The 18,790-nt window shown below is 41.2% G+C and overlaps 1 non-coding gene across 1 annotated transcript; it reads right to left on the minus strand.

Annotated features, from left to right (window-relative positions):
• Positions 1-14,262: 14,262 nt before the first annotated feature.
• On the minus strand, positions 14,263-14,335 carry TRNAV-CAC (transfer RNA valine (anticodon CAC)). The gene has a single exon. It is a non-coding gene; the product is annotated as a tRNA-Val (tRNA).
• Positions 14,336-18,790: the final 4,455 nt, after the last annotated feature.

Raw genomic sequence — 18,790 nt, forward strand, 5'->3', positions numbered from 1 at the left:
TTAAGAGTGAACAGTGAAAACTCCTGCGTGACTTCCCTGGCGGTTAGGACCCTGCGCTTCCACTGCAGGGAGTGCAGTTTCGATCCCTGGTCGGGGAACTGAGATCCCGCATGCTGCGTGGCCAAAAAATAAAAATTAAGAAAAAGAAAAAGAGAGAGACAAACTATTTGGTTTAAAAGAAAAAGACTCTCACAAGTCATGGCGTATCTTAGCAGCAGCACTTACCTCTGATTAAGGTTCCTGGAATTTGAGTGATCTGCAGGAAGGGAACTATTTAAGAGATTAGGTCTTTGAATTTTTGTGCCCTTGGGGCGGCAGGAAAAGGTGATTCCAGATGGACAAAAAGGAAAGAGCATTTTTAAGAAACTCAGTTTATCAGACTCCAGGCGATATAGGGAAGATTTTTTTTTCCCCGACCGTGTTTGGGGCAGGGGCTCCAGGACCTGCTTTATCTAAACCTTAGGCCTTTTCTGGCCAGGTCAAGAATTACTGGCTTTAGGCATATCGATAACATTTAAAAGCCTCCACCCTCTCTATCTGCCGGCTTCTTTCCTATGCTAAACACACCTGCTCTCTTCCTTCTAGGAAGTAGGGGGGCAGGGGGTGCGGGGCAGTGGTGTCGACAAAGAGAACTTGGGAACTGAAGGAGGGGGGCGGCTAGCTCCATTTCAAAGTGACCTGGACTTGGAGCTTGTGTGGCCCATCCAGCTAGACGGGCCTCCTCAGCCAGGGGTCACCCCACTTCGGGCATCATTTCCTTCACTCTCACCTTTGCGACAGTAGCTGTGGCTTCTGGAGCTCCGGTGTCTGCCCAAAGCTGCTTGCAGAGTTAGGGAGGAGATGGGGTCTGGAAATCAAATCTCTTACCCGGGTGAGCAGCTCTGGGCCGTGGCTTTCCCGGCACTGGGCAGGGGTGGCCAGGCTCGGATCCCCGAGGCCCTGGTCAGCGTTGCCCCAGGGAAGTGACGGCCAAACTGCTCTTCCAAAGAGTTAGAGATTGTGACTGGTATCTGGTGAAAGCCCGATGAATAAATGAAGGAGGGGCTTAGGGCGGTTGTTTCCCAGGGGCTAAGTAGTAGAACAGGGAGGGTTCAGGGCGGACCAAGCATCCAGCTGGGCGGCTAACCTTTCACACTGGATGCAAACAGAGTCATTACATATGTCACTGTTCTGCCCCTTGCTTTTTCACTGACTGTATCTTAGAGAACCTTTTCTCTACCAGCATGCGGAGATTTACGTGCTGGCTACATCATGCAACTCAATTCTCCCAACGTCCTGACAAAGTGGCCGTTGGCATCTGTTGTAAAAAGAAGAGAAAATCGTAGTCTCTCTGTCCTGTGCTGTAGGGTTGTCCGAAGATCAGAGGCAGCCATGAAGGGGGAAGTACATTTCTTAAACTGTGAAACATTAGATGTAAAGTATGATTTTAGTGTAGCCGACTCTATCATCTTAAGAGTCTGGTTATGTGTTCTATATTCTAGGCTGTTGCTTCCCTAAGGAGTGAGGAGAACATTCAATATTCCTGAGCAATCATCTCATAGTTTTGCTTTGTTTTTTTTTTAAAAAAAAACTCCCTGCCTTTGCCCTTGGTCAGGGGACCTGGGTGCCCGAGGAGCAGCAGTGGGTCAGGGCCACTGACATACCCGCCATAGCATCTCCCCTCACGTGTGAGGTCAGAGTCAGTGAGGTACACAGGAAGGGGCTGAGGCGAATCTGGGCTGGGCACACCCTGCTGGCTCCTAGCGTGGGGACCTGGAGCTAGCCCCTCCCCCCAGACCCCAGCTCTAGCCTCAAGGCGCCCAGGGCCAGAGGGCCAGGGCTCTCACGAGGCCGGCGCTGCTGCAAGATTGCCATCACCATCATTATCACCATCGCCATCAGCATCACCATCTTTGCTTCCTGCAGCCCTCAGGGGCTGTTTCAGGTTCCCCAAGTCCTGGGCCAGCTGCTATCCATCGTCAGATCAGATGCGATCCCTGCTCCGGGCCTCACAACTCAGCTGCTCTATTTTGCTTTCTCAATTCTGCGTGTGATCACATTCTCGGGTTTTCTCTTTAAAAAAATTTTTGTTGTTGTTTTGTTTTTGAATTCAGCCTGCTCTTGGAGATTTTTCCTTGGCTTAAAAATAACATTAGAGTGGAAAGTTCATTGTCTTAAAAAAGAAAAAAGAAAAAAAAGTTGTGGGTAACAGAGGAGCCATGTGCAGACACAGACCTTGGGTTGGCAGTGACGGAATCCCAGGCACCGCCTTGCAAGAGAGCCACCAGTATCGGGACGCTGGGCCTCGGTCGATGTCACAGCTTTGCCTGAGAGGTTTTCTTAAAAGCCAAGCAAAAGTGAGTATGCCGTAAAGGTGTGTTTGGCTCAGATTTCTTTGTTCAAGGGGAGAATAATATTTCACAGAGTTTACTGAAGAGCGAGTTGTGCTTTGTTTTAAAAGACACATGGAATGTAGCCGGTGTCAGTCCTGAATTCCTGCGTCCTGAGGACTTGTCCCTCCAGCCCCTACCCCACTCCGGCCTGTTGTGAGGAGGTCTTGGGGCCCACCTGCCTTGACCCTCAGGCCCCCAACGTGATGTGTGGTCAGTTACACAAAAAGCAGTCTTCTCTCCATTAGCCTTGCTGAATGACTAGCCCTGGGGATGTAGGGAGATAAGGTGGCAGTCTTGTTAAGGATAACTTGCCAGGTGAGAGGCAGGTAAAGGGTGATGATGCAGAAACTGATAGTCATGCCTTAGAGCCTTAGACCATCCCCTCGGTTTACCTTAAGCAGCGAATCAATGCAAGAATAATGGACAAGTTTGCAAGCAAGAATGAACTCACCCTCTTTTTTAATACTTGGTTATGCTTCTCCTTCCATCATCCAAGAATGACGGGACGCTCAGCCTACTTACGACAGAGTAAATTGCCTCTCCGGATTGTGGATAATACTATGTCATTAGTCCATGAGACATCTAGCTCAGTGCCACCCGAGTCTTCAAGCACTTTTAAAAAAATTTAATTATACTGCATTCCACAATTTATCCATTGTATTGCTGATGAGCATTTGGGCCCTTTCCAGTCTCCCAGCGTTTTGCTCGTATCTCCTGATGCATATGGGCAAGAGTTTCTCCAGGGTAGACACTTTGTTAAGGACCACTTATTTTAGTATTTGCTTTTTTGTTTCATGGACCCCTTTGGTACAGTAGTGAAGTCTTGGATGACTTCTTAGAATAACATTTTAAAATACATAAAATACATTGGATTACAAGGGAAACCAATCGTATTGGAATATAGTTTTCAAAATGTTAAAAATACAAATTTGTGATAAAGCAATACATGTCCTCCTACCATTAAATGGTCATATTTAGCCATCGGTCTAACAACGACCATAATGTTGAAGTTGTGGTGAGCATTAAACGGTATTTTGAGATATCTGCAACAAATTCAATGTGATACACAAAATCTGTATTCTCTTGGTTGGTACAAGTCACAGGTACAGTACTAGTAACACAAAGGTTTGGTTCCTAATAGAAGGAAATAGCAAGTTTCAGTTAGAGATTAGTGACGACACAGACATACTTCTTTTCCCATTCGAGTACACAGACCCCTCCCTGAATTCTAACCACATACCCCAGGTTAAGAAGTCTTGCACTAGGAAACGCTAAACCACTTCCCAAACAGTTCTGGCAATTTATTCTCCACGAGCGGTGAATAAGAATGACTGTTGCTTCATATCCTGTCACCATTAGCTATTGTCTAACTCTTAAGTTATTGCCAATTTGGTGGGTGTGAAATGGTATCTCCTTGAGGCTTTAATTTGCATTTTCCTGGTAACTCAGGAAGGATTTTTCTTATAGTTTCTTCTGTGTAATGACTCTCTTTTGCTCATTTTCCTGTTGGGTTTTCGTCTTTTTCTTTTTGATTTGTAGGAATTTTTTATACATTCTGAATATTAATCACTATCATTTATATGAGAAGAAATGGGGAGAAATGAGTGAACTGCTTTTGATTTTAGTTTAAATAAAGAAGAAAAAAAAAAACCCTGTTATTTATTTGTTTTGCAAATATCTTCTGCATTGTGGCTTGCCTTTTCACTTGTTTTTTTTTAAGATTTTTTTTTTTAATGACGTATAGTTGGTTTACAATGTTCTGTTAGCTTCAGGCATACAGCAAAGTGATTCAGTTATATATATCAGATTCTTTTCCTTTATAGGTTATTACAAGATATTGAATATAGTTCCCTGTGCTATATAGTAGGTCCTAGTTGTTTATCTATTTTATATATAGTAGTTTGTATCTGTTAATCTCAAACTCCCCCTTTGGTAACCATAAGATTGTTTTCTATGCCTGTGAGTCTATTTCTGTTTCGTAAATAAGTTCATTTGTATCATTTTTTAGTTTCCACATATAAGTGAAATCATATGATATTTGTCTTTCTCTGACTTACTTCACTTGGTGTGATGATCTCTACGTCCATCCATGTTGCTGCAAATGGCTTTATTTCATTCTTTTTTTTAAGGCTGAGTAGCCTTTTCATTCTTTATGGCATCTCTGATAAACAGAAATTCTTAATTTTAATATAGTAGAATCTCAATGTTTGTCTTTATAGTTTGTGCTAAATTCTTTTCTATCTCAAGATTGTAAAGATGTCCACTTGTATTGTCTACTAAATTTTTTACAGTTTTGCATTCCACCTGTAAGCCTTTAAGCCATCTGGAATTAACTTTGTGTATGTATGAGGTGTGGATCTGATTTCTCTATCACGAGCTTGCGCATCTTTTGTTAGATTCTTTAAATCTTTCTCCCTTCCCTTCCTCCTCCCCTCCTTCTTCTTCCTTCTCCTCCTTCTCCCCCTCCCCCCTTCTTCTTTTTCCTCCTTCTCTCTCTTTTTTCCTTTCTGTCTTCTGATATGTAAATACCTTTGAAAAAATGTTTTCAGATTGTTGCTGGTATATAGAAATGCAGATACTTTTATATATTGATCATGTACTCAGGTTTTTAAACTCTCCTATTCTAATATAACTAGCTATAAATAATTAGCTATAAATTATACAGAATTTTTTATGTAGACATTCACATCATCAGCAAAGAATGATAATTTATTTCTCTCTTTCCAATCCTTAGATGTTTGGCTTTATCTTGCCATTCTATCCTGGTTAGGATCTGAATTTAGTAAAATTCTAAATTCAGGTGATCACAATAGCCATCTTAGGTGGTACTGGATTTTAAAGGGAATGAAATAGAACATTTACTGTAGAGTTCTTTTGTTGTTGTTATGTTGTTATTAGGTTTCTATTGTTGTAACAAATTACCACAATTTTAGTAGTTTAACAACACAAGTATATTATCTTACAGTTCTGAAGGTCAGACCTCTGACACTGGTCTCACTGGGCTAAAATCAAGGTGTGGGCCAGTGTGCATTTCCTTCTGGAGACGCTAGAGGAGAATCTATCTCTTTGCCTTTTCCAGCTTCTAGAGGCCCCCTGTAGCCCTAGGCTCACGGCCCCGTCCTCCATCCTCAAAGCCAGCAGCACAGCATCTCTGACTGTTCTTCTGTGGTCACATGGCCCTCTCTGACTGACTGCAGCCAGCAAAGTTTCTCCACTATGACTGGTTTGGGCCCACCGGGATAACCCAGAATTATCTCCCATTTTGAGGTCCTGAGCCTTAATCATATCTTCAGAGTCTCTTTTGCCATCAGTGGTAACCTATAGGTTCTGGAGATTAGAACAGGGACATCTTTAGGGGAGGGGAGGTGGTGGGTGGGAGCATTAGTCTGCCTGCCGTCATCATATTCTTTATTAGGTAAGGAAATACACTTCCATTCTTTGCGTGCTAAATTTGTGTCATGAATGGATGCTGAAATTTATTAAATGCTTTTCCCACAGCAGTTGAGATCATTAAAGGTTTTTGTCCTGTAATCTGTTAATGTGGTGAATTGTATTAGTAGATTTTCTAATCTGCTAATCTCTTGCATGCCTGAGATCCCAACTTAGTCATCATGTTTTATCTTTTTTATGCTTTACCAGATTCTGTTTGGTAAGTTTATTATAGGATTTTTTTTGGATCTCACGTGTAAGGTTGAACTGGAAGTTTCCTTTCTTGTACAATTTTGGTATCAAGCTTGTGCTAAGGTCATAATTTGAGTTGGGGAATATCCGCCCCCCCACCCCCATTTTTTTCTTTTCTATGGAATCATTTGTGAAGGATTAAAATTATATATTCTTTGAATGTTTGATGAAATTTCCCTCTAAATCAATCTAGACCCAGTGTTTTCTTTGTGCTGAGATTTCTGTTTTAACTGCGCTGAAATTCATATAACATAATATTAACCCTTTTAGAGCATGGAATTGCTGGGTTTTCTATGGGTTCAGTAATTCTATGTTTAACTGCTTGAGGAACCACCATTCAAATTCTTTGCAGGCAATAGGATTAGTCAGGTTCTTTTATCTTCCTGAGATGGTTTTGGTAAGTTGTATTTGTCTAGGACTTTATCTTCATTACCTAAGTTTTCAAATTTATTGGCATAAACTGGTTTATAATCTCTTAGAATGTTTTTAATCTTGGCAACCACCTGGAATCGTGCCCCTCTTTTCATTCTTACTATTGTTCATTTGTGCTTTCTCCTTTTATTTTCTTTGATTAATAATCATGCAAGGGATTTGTCTATTTAATTAGTCTTTTCAAAGAATCAACTTTTGGCTTTGATAATACTTTCTATTCTGGCCCAACAGTGTCTTTTTTGGCTGCACCACGAGGCACGCGGGATCTTAGTTCCCGGACCAGGGATTGAATCCGCGCCCCCTGCAGTGGAAGTGCGGAGTCAACCACTAGACCACCAGAGAGGTCCCCAACAATGTTTTCTTTTAACTAGCATTTTTCTTCTGACACCCATTGTTGCAGTTGAGAATTTAGTCATCTAATTGTTATTCCTTTGTAGGTGATTTTTTTTTTCTCCTGCTTTGGCTGCTTCTAAAACTTTTCCTTTCCTCTGGTGTTTTGCACTGCAAATCCATGATTTGTGGATTTATTTCCTTCCTTCCTTCCTTCCTTCTTTCCTTTTAATTTGCTGGGATTTATTAGAATTTCTGGATTTGAGCCTTGGTATATTTCAACAATTCTGGCAAATTCTCATCCATTATCTTTTCAAATATTGCTTCTTCCTCATTCCCTACTTTTCAGAAATTTCTTACTCTTTCCAGACTTTTCAACCTCTAAACTTGGATGCTTGGCTCCTTAATTTTGAGATTTTCTTCTTTTCTATTATAAACATTCAAGGCTCTACTTTTTTTTTTTAATATATATATTGATGTCAGTTTGTGTTAACATTTGGTTCTGATTATTTCCGAGTGCATGCATCTTTTTTCAATTTATCTAGCTATATTTTTGCTACTGATTTCTAACTTAATTGTAATGTGGTCAGAGAGCCTGGTCTGTAGAGTAACAGTCTTTTGAACTTTGTTGAACCTCACCATTTGGTCAGTTTTGTAAATATTTCACGTGTGATGGAGAAGAATGGGTCTTCTCACGCCCATCAGAATGGCTAAGATGAAGAAAGTAGGGTAATACTGAGCATGGATGATGGGGGATCACCTGGAACGCTCATATGCTGCTGGTGGGAATACAAATTGCTACAACCATTTGGGAAAATTTTTTGGCAGTATCTGCATAATAACTAAACATAAGCTCAACCTACTTGGCAGAAATGTGTACACATGATCATCAAAAGACATGTCCAAGAATGTTCATCTCAGCATCATTTGTATTAGCTGTGAGGAGGAAACTATCTAAATGTCCACCAGTGAAACAAGGGATAAACATCTTGTGGTTTATTCATATAATGGAAAAACAAAGAAGACATTTCTACATGCTTAAATCTCACAAACATAATATTGAGCAAAAGAGATACAAAAGAGTACTGCTATATGATTCCATTTATATAAAGTAAAAAGGGGCAAAATTAATCTGTAGTGTTGGAAGTCAGGATGGTGGTTACCTATAGCATGGATTGTGACTGGGGGTGAGGCAGAGCAGCAAGAAAGGGGGTTCTGGGGTGCTGTAAGGTTCCATTTCCTGATTTAATCCAAGTCCTGGATCTGCAGTGTGTCCACTTTGCGAGAAATCGTTGAGTTATATATTTTTGATATGTGTACTCTTCTCTATTTATGTTCTCATTCAGTTAAAAGTTTAGTTTAAAAATGTCTACTCTTGGGAAAGAATCTGAAAAAGAATATATATATATATATTCTTAATAACTTTGCTGTATACCTGAAACATTGTAAATCAACTATACTTCAATAAAAAATCTATTCTTTCATTGCTGGGTGCAATGTTTATATATTCATTAAATCAAGTGTGTTAACTGTGCTAGTCAAATCTTCTCTGTCCTTACCTATTTCTTATGTGCTTGATATGTCAGTTACTAAGAGAAGTGTGTTCAACTTTCCCACTGTAATGGTGGCTTTGTCAATTTCTTCTCATAGATGTGTAAATATTTGCTTTATATATCTTGAGGCTATATTATTAGATGCATTTAAGTTAAGAATTGTTATCTCCTCCTGGTAAACTGAATTTTTAAAAAATCACTGTGTAGTAGTCCTCTTTATTGCTTTTTGCTTTAATATCTATTTTGTCTGATGTTTAATAAGCTATTTCAGCTTTCTCTTGGCCACTACTTTGTGGTTTACCTTTTTTCTATATTTTCAAATTTTTAGTGTCCTTATGTTTTGGAAGCACCTCTTGTGAATAGCATAGAGAAGAATTATTTTTTTAAAAATCTGGCCCAACAGTGTTTTCTTTGGCTGCACCACGAGGCACGTGGGATCTTAGTTCCCGGACCAGGGATTGGACCCGTGCCCCCTGCAGTGGAAGTGCAGAGTCAACCACTAGACCACCAGGGAGGTCCCCAACAATGTTTTCTTTTAACTAGCATTTTTCTTCTGACTCCCATTGTTGTAGTTGAGAATTTAGTCATCTAATTGTTATTCCTTTGTAGGTGATTTTTTTTTTCTCCTGCTTTGGCTGCTTCTAAAACTTTTCCTTTCCTCTGGTGTTTTGCACTGCAAATCCATGATTTGTGGATTTGTTTCCTTCCTTCCTTCCTTCCTTCTTTCCTTTTAATCAGCTGGGATTTATTAGAATTTCTGGATTTGAGCCTTGGTATATTTCAACAATTCTGGCAAATTCTCATCCATTATCTTTTCAAATATTGCTTCTTCCTCATTCCCTCTTGTCTCTCCTTCCAGATAATGTAATTTACCTCCTTTTATTATATGTTTCACATCTCTTGACCTCTCTTTTTCCATCTTTTTGTCTTTTGGTACTGCATTCTGTATAAGTTTCTTCGGATCTGTCATTTAGTTCATTAATTCTCAGCTGTGTCCAACCTGGTGGCTGACATGTCCTTTGAATTATTAATTTTAATTGTTACATATTAATTTTACTTTAAAATGTTTTATTCTTTTTCAAATCTGTTCTATGCACATGTTTATTTACTTAAATATACCAAACATACGTGCTTTTAATTTTTTTTTTAATTTTTATTTTATATTGGAGTATAGTTGGTTAACAATGTTGTGTTACTTTCAGGAGTACAGCAAAGTGATTCAGTTACACATATATATGTAACTATTCTTTTTCAAATTCTTTTCCCACTTAGGTTGTTACAGAGTATTGAGCAGAGTTCCCTGTGCTATACAGTAGGTCCTCGTTGGTTATCTGTTTTAAATGTAGCACTGTGTGTCTGATAATTCTCAAATCCAAAGTCTTTGCAGTTCTGTCTCTGCTGTCTGTGGTTCCTGCTGTTTTTGTTTATGTTGCTTTGTTTCCCTGTATGTTTTGTGGTTTTTGCTTGGGAAGTGTTCATTTTCCTTTATTTTATTGTTAATTCTATAGGATTCTTTGAGGTTCAGACTGAGTTTGAGTTCTTTGCAGAGAGGGTTTACACTACTTCTGAAAGTCACCTGAGGGGCCCTATCATTCTAAGACCTGAGTGGTTGTGTGTGTTACCAGTTTCAGAGTTCAGTGCAGGAAATAGAAACCACTCAGTGTATTTTAAGCAGAAAGGGGTTTAACACAGGGAATTAGGTGCTTATAAAATCACTGGAAAAACTGGAGGTGTGGTAAATCAGGAAACCTCTCATGGAACTATTGAGTTGAAGACCACATCACTGTAGTTTTGATTCAGGCATAAGGAAGCCAGGGTTAGGAGGCCACTGCTGCTGCAGCTGTTACCATAATGACCATATCTACCCACAAAGCTGCTGATAAAACCCTGAAATGCTGAGTCTGGCCACTGCCCATCTTTTACACTCCTCTCCATGACCTTGGTTGCCAGCAGAATGACAGTCTCGGCCTCACTTCCAGCTACCAAATCTCATGCAGGTCCATGCAGTTGGGAGAACCTAATTCACGTCTAGAGTCTAGCTGCAAAAGAGCATCAGAAATTAGGCTTTTATGTTCCAGCCTCTACAATACAGGAGTTGAAAAGTGTGCTGAGTCCGTTGATCACGACCTGCTCAGAGCTACTGGGTAGCTTCTCACCACTCTGCAGCCTCTCAGTTCTTGTTACCCTTTTGTCAGCCTTTGCCTAGTGTATCTTTTCCATCCCTGTATTTTGAACCTGTGTGAGACACTATTCACTGGCTACAGAACATTCATTTCGAAATCCCTTATCTCTTGTCTGCCTTTACTAAGTAAGCTGGGGTGACCTCCTCTCTTGCCAGCTGACAACAGTTTTGATTACTGAAACACCAGCAGAAGTCTGTTGAGAACTCTGGGAAGGTTTTTGCTTTTCCTGAAAGAGGAAGCCATGTGACCAGTGTTGTTTTTCTCCCCTTCCTGCTTTCAATGTGGATGTAATGCCTGAAGCCTTGGCAGCCATTCTGTGACCATGAAGAAAAGGCCAAGAGAATTGCTGAGATACCAGCCCTACACTGACAAACCAACACCAGCAGCCACATACTTCCAGACTTCTACAAGAAAAATAAACCCACTTTGTTAGCCACTGTAGTTGGTGTTTCTGTTATTTGTATTCAAAAGCAGTTCCAACTAATATATAACTTTCTTTTTACGTGTGTCTTCTGCGAATAACATATCAACTTGGTTGTTGTTAATATGAAAGTCTCTGTTTTTTTAATGTCACCATCTTTTTTGTTGTTGTTTACATAAATTTTATTTTATTGAAGTATAGTTGATTTACAATGTCCTGTTAGTTTCAGGTGTACAGCACAGTGATTCAGTTATACATACATATATACATATGTATATACATACATATATATTCTTTTTCAGGTTCTTTTCTCTTATAGGTTATTACAAAATATTGGGTATAGTTCCCTGTCCTTGTTGGCTATCTATTTTATATATAGTAGTGTGTACATGTTAATCCCAGCCTCCTAATTTATCTCTCCTCCCCTTTCCCCTTTGGTAATCATACATTTGTTTTCTATGTCTGTGGGTCTATTTCTGTTTTGTAAATAAGTTCATTTGTATCTTTTTTTTTTTTTTTTTTTAGATTCCACATATAAGCGATATATTTGTCTTTGTCTGGCTTACTTCATTTAGTGTGATGATCTCTACGTCTATCCGTGTTGCTGCAAATGGCACTATTTCAATCTTTTTTATGGCTGAATAATATTCCATTGTGTGTATGTATGTATGTATGTATGTGTGTGTGTGTGTGTGTATATATATATCTCACATCTTCTTTATCCATTCATCTGTCATCTGTCAATGGACATTTAAGTTGCTTCCGTGTCTTGGCTATTGTAGTGCTGCAATGAACTTTGGGGTGCATGTATTTTTTCTAATTGTAGTTTTCTTCAGATATATGCCCAGGAGTGGGATTGCAGAATCATATGGTAGCTCTATTTTTAGTTTTTTAAGGAACCTCCATACTGTTCTCCATAGTGGCTGTACCAATTTACATTCCCACCAACAGTGCAAGAGGGCTCCTTTTTCTCTACACCTTTTCCAGCATTTATTATTTGTAGACTTTTTGATGATGGCCATTCTGACCAGAGTGAGGTGACACCTCATTGTAGTTTTGATTTGCATTTCTCTAATAATTAGTGATGTTGAGCATTTTTTCATGTACCTGTTGGTTATCTGTGTGATTTCTTTGGAGAAATGTCTGTTTAGGTCTTCTGCCCATTTTTTGATTGGGTTGTTTGGTTTTTTGTTATTGAGCTGTATGAGCTCTTTGTATATTTTGGAAATTAATCCCTTGTTGGTGCATCATTTGCAAATATTTTCTCCCATTCTATAGGTTATCTTTTTGTTTTATTTATGGTTTCCTTTGCTGTGCAAAAGCTCAAGTTTAATTAGGTCCCATTTGTTTATTTTTGTTTTTATTTCCATTACTCTAGGAGACGGATCTAAAAAGATATTGCTGCAATTTCTGCCAAAGAGTGTAAATGGGAATTTAATTCATACCCCTTTTGTGATTACTGAAATGTTTTGACTTATTCTTGCTATCTTATTTTATGTTTGCTTTTTACCATGATTTTTCATATTAAATTTCTCCTCTTACCATTTCTTGGATTGATCATTCTCTTAAAGTTTCATTTTCTTTTTCTTCAAGTGTTTTAGAAGGTGTACATCCAATTTCTACCATCCCACTTGGGACAATTTTCCAATCGATTTTCTTTTTGTGCTGTAGTTTGAATACCTTCTACTTATCTGTTTTTATGTTCACATTATGATCCTTTCTTTTGCAGTATCCAATCTGCTTTCAATCTCCTAAAAATTTTTTTTTCAGATATAGCATTTTTCAGGTGAAGATTTCCATTTGGCTCTTTTTTAGTGTTTCTATATTGCTCCTAAAAAGTCGTCCCTATACCTTCACCCATTATATCCATCTTTTCCTGTCAAATCTTTTTTTTTTTGTGAAAGAGTTTCTTTCTTTATGGCTGTGTTGGGTCTTCGTTTCTGTGCGAGGGCTTTCTCTAGTTGTGGCAAGCGGGGGCCACTCTTCATCGCGGTGCACGGGCCTCTCACTATCGTGGCCTCTCTTGTTGTGGAGCACAGGCTCCAGACGCACAGGCTCAGTAGTTGTGGCTCACGGGCCCAGTTGCTCCGCGGCATGTGGGATCTTCCCAGACCAGGGCTCGAACCCGTGTCCCCTGCATTGGCAGGCAGACTCTCAACCACTGTGCCACCAGGGAAGCCCCTCCTGTCAAATCTTTAACGTATTTATAATAATTATTTTTGAGTCTTCACTAATTCTAGTGTCTGGCTTTTCTGTGGGTCTGCTTCTACTGACTGCTTTTTTCTCTTGATTATGGGATGCAGTCTCCTGCTTCTTTGCGTGTCTCATAAATTCTGATTGTACACTGAACATTATGGGTGATACATTATGACAGATACATAGTTTCTGTCAACTTCCTCTGAAAAGTGATGAACTTTGTTCTAGAAGTCAGTTAAATTACTGGCAGATAACCTTGGTCCTGTGGCAGCTTAGTTCTAGGCTTGTGAGGGTATGTTTATTTCAGTTTTGCCCTCAGTCTGGGATGTGGGCCTCACTTCTAAAACATGGCCTTTCTGGGGTTTTAGTAGAAAGCCCAAGGGGTTTACCAAACACCTCAAGCTAGGGTGGACTTGAATTCCAAACTCTGAGTCTGCGGTCGGGCAGCTGCTGAAATCTCCACTCAGTCCTCTGCCTCTCCACTTGTCACTTTCAGCTGGGCTCCTTGGAGGCATGACCCATACATGCCTGGTTCAGCAGTCAGCCAAGGATTGAAGGGGTGTTTGTACACAGATCTGGGGGCTTCCTCCTTTCAGGATCTGCCCTCCCTCAATTCCCAGCTACTCTGGCAGTCCTTAAATCCAGCTTCTGTCTTTTCAGCCCTGTAAGATGAGGTGGACCACCCCTAGATTCCTTCTGTCTAGGGCACTGTGCCTTCACATAGTTGTTTTTTATGTTTTTCCCGAGTTTCTAACTGTCAATAGCTTCTGTGCTATTACCTGAGGTGGAACTTACCCTCTAGATTTTTCTTCTTTTGAGACTGGAACAGCACGAGCTTTATTCAGTGGGCAAAGAACGGAGAAGCGGGAACCTACTTCAGAAATCGTCTCCTATCCTCTAGATTTTTTTTTTTTAAAATTCCCATGCCACTCTCTATATTTTACAGCTTCATTTTTAATGGTTTCCTAGGGACCCTGGCACTTCTTATTTATTTATTTATTTATTTAGGCTGTGCCGGGTCTTAGTTGCGGCACGCAGGATCTTTTAGTTGCGGAATGCGGACTTCTTAGTTGGGGCATGCGTGCAGGATCTAGTTCCCCGACCAGGGATCAAACCCGGGCCCCCTGCATTGTGAGCACAGAGTCTTACCCACTGGACCACCAGGGAAGTCCCTCCTCTAGATTTTTAATGTACACTAATAGTATTCAATAATATCCAGAATTAATCAATTCTATACTCTCCTCCAAAAAGACAAAAACCTGAGTCTGTTTTCACTTCCCTTCTCATTCTCCTTTTCCTTGAATTAATCCAGGATCTTAGTTCTCTATTATTATTCATTTTTTAGCTATGCATAAAAACTATTTAAACTTCACTATAAGCTGTAATGGCTGCTCTGTTTGCCACTGCCCATTGGATACCACAGCTACCCCCTTCTTGCATTCTTTGTGTCTTGCTATGTTGCAATCCTTGAGAGATTCCTTCAGGGAGCAAATCTGAGAGTGACAGACTTCCTGAGGTTTATATGCCCCAAATATTTCACTGTGACCTTTCACGTGAATGCTAATTTGGCTGAGTAAAGGACTCTGGGTTCAAAGTCATTTTTTCTTAGAACCTTGATCATATTGCTCCATTTTCCACCAGTATCCTATGTTGCTGGGGCTCATATAATTCTTACTTCTTTGAGGGCAATTTTCTGCTTGTTTTCCTTTGGAAAGGGTGTTGTTTTTTGTTTTTGTTTTTCTCTTGGTATTCTGAAGTTTTGGGAAATGTGTAAGGGTGTGTCTTATTTCCAAGTAAATCATTTTGTCACCCGAGGGCCCTTTCCATGTGAAGACCTGTATCTTTCTTCAGATCTGGGAAATTTTCTTCCATTATGTTTTAATTATTTCTTTCATGCCACTCTCTATTCCTGTCTCCTCAGATTCTAAATGCCTCTTTACTTTTCTTCACATTTTCTGTTCCTCGGACTTTTCCCATAATACCTTGTTTTTGTGTCTTGTAATATTGTGTCGGATGTCTGGGGATTATTTTCACATCTGTTTACTTTGTGAAATCTTTGCATGGGTGCTGGTCTCTGTTTATAGAGTTTTGTGCTCTTCTTGACATTCATTGGTTTTCAAATGTTTGGTGATTTTTTTAATCTTATGCTCCTATTTGTGTTTGAAAACCCCCAGTTCTGCTGTCTGTGGATCCAGGCTCTCATCACATGCGCTTGGAAGAGGAGCGTCCATGTTTCTGGACAGGGTGTGCAGTGGGGCTGGGTCCTCTTCATCGGGAAGGGCTTGCCATCCCACCTGGAGACTTCCTGCTGCCTGGGGCCTTGCCTGTCTCTTGGACACTAACGCTCTAGCCTGGAGGCAGACACTCACTGGCATGTTTAGTACAGGGAAGGGAGTGGGAGCCGCTGGCCAGCGGATACTCCGAAAGTGGTTCCCCAGATAATCACCCTGACTACTGCCCCAGGGCTGCTTCCTGTTCCATTTCCATAAACACGGAACTTTCTCAGAACTCTTGGAACTGCTTTCACAGAAGTCACTGCCTGTGAATATTTTAGCCTTCCTTTTCCTTTGATCCTATTTCTCCATCAAACCACACCTATCTGCTCTGTATCTTTCATGAATTCCTGAAACAGTCCGGTATGCCAATAGACATTTTGGGTTTTTACTTACAAGTTTGTTTTTTTGTTTTTTTTTTCGGGGGGGGTGGGGCGCCTCTCCGCGTGGTTTGCGGGATCTTAGTTCCCCAACCAGGGACTGAACCCGGGCCCACAGCAGTGGGAGCGCAAAGTCCTCACCACTGGACCGCCAGGGAGGTCCCAGGTTTATTCTTGACTTCAGGGGACTCCAGGATATGTTTACCAGGGAGGCAGGAAGTCCACCTGCGTTGGGCCACGGATGGGTCCCCACAACTCGCCTGCATCACATTCCTGGTTATGGACCACAGGGTAGGGGCTCTGCACCCCTCTGAATGATACAGTGTCGCTTGTCCTGGTTGAGGTTCAAACTTAAAGGAGAAAGACCTGCTGGCATCAGGATTTGCAACCGGGAAAGGGGTTGTAAACATATCCTCAACATTAGGCTACAGAATTTCAGAAGAAAACCTTTCCATGAAATTCCCACCTAGAACCAGTTACGGGGAAGTGAGGTGATAAATGAGTCCAGAAAAATATACACGGGCTTCTAAGTCAGCCACAGCTTGCGTCAGGACACAGTGATGTAGAAATAACATGGCAAAGTTTTATGTGCAACTCAGGGTGTGGCATGTATGTATGATTCAGAAAGAATAATATGAGTTTGTATAGCTGGAAATGGGCATTTGGGTGGGGATTAAGCAACGACAGAATTATAATGCACGCTGGGTGGGACGGTAACACCTCTTTTTGCCTGTAAGGCTGTTCAGAGAAAACTCTGTATCCAGAAAGCTGTCTTTTTAGGATTACTGAATACATAGAACCATTAAGAATACGATTTAAGAAAAAGAAAAAGACATGAATAGAAGATGTCTATAGACTGATACTCCAGGTTTTAGAGGAAAACATTGAAAATGAGGATTTGGGGCTTCCCTGGGGGTGCAGTGGTTAAGAATCCACCTGTCAATGCAGGGCACATGGGTTCGAGCCCTGGTCCGGGAAGATCCCACATGCTGCAGAGCAACGAAACCCGCGCGACACAACTACTGAGCCTGCGCTCTAAAGCCCGCGAGCCACAACTACTGAAGTCCGAGTGCCACAACTACTAAAGCCCGCGTGCCTAGAACCCGTGCTCTGCAACAAGAGAAGCCACTGCAATGAGAAGCCCGCAACAAAGAGTAGCCCCCGCTCGCCGCAACTAGAGAAGGCCTGCGCGCATCAACGAAGACCCAATGCAGCCAAAAATAAATAAATTAAAAAAAAAAAGAAAAGAAAATGAGGATTTCAAGCGTACAGCAAAGTGAATCAGTTATATGTATACATATATCCACTCTTTTTTAGATTCTTTTCCCATATAGGTCATTACAGAGTATTGAGTAGAGTTCCCTGTGCTATACTGGAGGTTCTTATTATCTATTTTATATATAGTAGTGTATATGTGTCAATCCCAATCTTCCAATTTATCCCTCCCCCCCTTACCCACCGGTAACCATAAATTTATTTTCTACATCTGTAACTCTATTTCTGTTTTGTAGATAAGTTCATTTGTAGCCTTTTTTTTAGATTCCACATATAAATGATATCATATGATATCTGTCTTAGTCTGTCTGACTTACTTCACTCAGTATGATAATCTCTAAGTCCATCCACGTTGCTGCAAATGGCATTATTTTGTTCTTTTTAATGGCTAATATTCCATTGTATATATGTACCACATCTAAATCAACTATAAAAATGACAATTTCAGTTTGGTAAATCAATTTCTTTATAAGATCCTTATCAGTAACCAAATAAGTGCCAATCTATTACTGTTAAAGTGTGTGGATTCCTACAAAAGGAAAAATTGAACTGATTCAGCATCCAGTAAGCTTGGAAGAAGAAAAAAAAAAAAACTAGCCTTGAAAACAAAAACAAAAACAGATTTCTGGCTGCTGTCCACAAAATCCTCCCACACAGCTGACTGATGACAGGATGAACACCTGTTGTGTTACCTGCTCCCATGTCACAGCTTTCTTTCCTCAATAAGCCGCTGACGTGTGCCAAATCAAGATTTTGGTCCCAGTGACAGTGACTTTCTCGCGCGGCTCCGTACAAGTGTCCTTTTTCTTTTCTTCGGCCACACCACGTGGCATGCGGGATCCTAGTTCCCCAACCAGGGATCGAACCCACGCCCCCCGCAGTGGAAGCTCGGAGTCCCAACCACTGGACCGTCAGGGAAGTCCCAAGCGTCTTTTCTTTTGAACAAGGTCGCTTGGTTGTAAGGCAGATGCTGATAGCTTCACGCAAGACCTCTGTGTGCCCAGGACAGTCCCTGGCAAAGGGCACGTTTCTGATAACTGGTGACTGTTAACACAGTCAAGGAAATGCAGGAACAGGTTCAATCAGTCAAAGTGGCATCCCACGAGCCACCTCTCAGGCCAAAGCTACCTTGAGTGGGGGAAACACGGCTGCTTGGGGACCCGATATCGTGCCTTTTTGCACTGACTCTGCCGCGATGCCCAGCAGTTTTCTGCTGTACCAGTTAGGGGGCAGGTGGAAAGTTAAGCTGGAAAGACCAGAAAGGTAGAGCCTGAAAGCTTGATGGGAGGATAAAATTGTGGCGGTGCTTGGAGAAGAGCTGCCTGGTTACTTGGACTGTTGTCTTTGGAAGGCGGGTGTCATAATTCGTATTGAAATGACGCACGGGGCTCGGAGGAGCCTCCCCGACCCGGCTGCCCAGGCAGTGAGAACTGTGCCCGCGCTATCTTCGCAGTTCTGGGATCGTGTGAGCCGGGCCACCTGGGCTCCTGCGAGCCCCAGACGTGTAATTAGAGCCTCTCGGGCCGGGACGATATGCAGACAAGTCTTATCATGCGTGTGGGCTGCTGTGGGTGCGCTGAGCCGGGCTCCCAGGCCTCCCTGAAACTCGGGATCCGGACCTGGCTTCTGCTTAGCCAAGAGCTGTGATCAGTTACTAGGTAGAAAACTGTGTACAGGACACTAGTGCCTGCAAG

The sequence above is a fragment of the Balaenoptera acutorostrata genome, chromosome 1 (assembly GCF_949987535.1).
Source record: "Balaenoptera acutorostrata chromosome 1, mBalAcu1.1, whole genome shotgun sequence".
In the NCBI taxonomy this organism is placed as follows: domain Eukaryota; kingdom Metazoa; phylum Chordata; class Mammalia; order Artiodactyla; family Balaenopteridae; genus Balaenoptera; species Balaenoptera acutorostrata.